We start from the raw sequence: 1947 nt of genomic DNA on the forward strand, positions 1-1947 counted from the left end.
AATTCAATTTTGAAAGTGGAAATCAAAGTTGTTGCAATTAAACACTTAATTTCAAAAGTCACAAATTGCAAAAATTTGAATAAAGTAGTGAAACTTTGAATGACTGCCAACACACTTTTCAGATTTAGGACAGTAAGAAACACAATTTTAACACAAAATTTCAATTTCAACAATTTTTGAATGATTAGAAGCCTTAATCCAAGCAATCAGTAGACCAACTTTGACTTTAATTTTGAAAGTGTTAAAATTGATGAAATCAGCCAAGATTCTGGATTTTAGCAGAAAAATACAATAAGATCTAGCTCCCGAAATTTGGGAAAAAATGTCGGGGACAATGGCGCTCGGGGTGCACACGGTCCTCGCAACTTTTTTCAAAATTTTCAGGGATGAAAGATATTATGATTTTGTTGCGGAATCCAAAGTTACAGCCGATTTGGAGGTGTTTTGATCAGTGAAATCATTGGTCAAAGGTTGAATCAAGAGGGTTTTAAAAATTAGGGTTTTGACACTTAACCACTTAATTTTCAAAATTAAAGCACAAATATGAATTAACAATTTGCAATAGAAGGGTAGATCTAAAACAAGCATTATCAATTAAACATTTCACAAGCTCAATTACTAAAAAGAAAATTTAGGGTTTTTATGTAATTAACCTCTAAAATTTGCAAAAGATCAAACATGGAAATGTAATTAAGGAAGCAAATTTTTAGATCTAATCATGAATAATCAGAATTAGGATGTTCACGTCGGGTTCACCAAAATGTAAAGTGGAAAATCAAACCCTAGGTGTTCCCCCCACTCCAAGGAGAAAGGAGGTCACTAGGATTGACGGTTTTCACTTAGGAGAGACTTTACATTCAAAAGAGGGGTTGAAACTCACAAGATCCAATCCCACACAATGCAAGATTGAATTCTAAATGAGTTTCAAGGGTTGAGACAGCAAGGCTACCCTCTTTTGTAAAGAATGTAGATAGAAGGATTGAACTAGGAGTGTATGTGGAAGTAAGAAAGATTCATTTGTAGACAAAAATAGAAACATGGGATGAAGCTGCGGACCTGGAATTAGTAGTAAAATGTCGAGATGATGCTATCCTGCAAGTTTGAGCAAAAGTTGACGGGACGATGGCGCCCGACGTGCACACGGTCCTCCAAAAAATCCATGAAACGAAGGTGGACCTGTTCGTCTATGCTAAGGTGTAAATGACATTGTATGTTGTATGTTGTAAGTGATCTCCTCTTCAATGGTTGAATCCTTGTCTTGAATGCAACACTTAGCCTTGAATGGAGACTTAGAATGCTCAATTTCTTGAAGGAATGCTTGAATGCTTGAATGTTTGAATGTTTGAATGTTTGCCTATAGCTTCCGCCTCTTGTATATATATGTCCCTCCTCCTTTTCAAAATGGGAGAGGAAATGTAGTTTATATACTTGTCAATTAGGGTTAAAAGACTGATTTTTCCGACCTTAGGCTGACCTAGGAAGATTATTTTCCAATTTGGAAACTTGAAGACCTGATGCCCAAAAGAGACCGGGCCCAAAATAGGGCCAGGGACCAGGGCGCTGGGCACCATGGTCCCACCTCCCGAGACAGCAGGGTGCAAGGAAGGATCAGGCCAAGGTGCAGAAATATGCAGTTTTTGATGTCACAAACAAGTTTCAGGGTCTCCATTCAGGTTCAGTGTTGCGTCACCATCGTGAAGACCCAAATGCAGTTGAAATTGCAAGTGTCGCAATTTTAGGATGCTACATATAGCCTCAAGAAGGAGGGTGATGCCCTTCGGGGGGACCTAGAGGCTTCTATCTTGGAGTGAGATAGTTATAAGACAAAGGTAGAGAATGTTGGACACAATGGATCACTGAGAGGGTGGTGAATCAGTGATTTAAACTCTTTTTCTTTAACAAAGAGATACCGGTAAAGTAGAGGACAAGCTGAATGCTAACCGATAA

The sequence above is a fragment of the Cryptomeria japonica genome, chromosome 4, assembly GCF_030272615.1.
Source record: "Cryptomeria japonica chromosome 4, Sugi_1.0, whole genome shotgun sequence".
Lineage (NCBI taxonomy): Eukaryota > Viridiplantae > Streptophyta > Pinopsida > Cupressales > Cupressaceae > Cryptomeria > Cryptomeria japonica.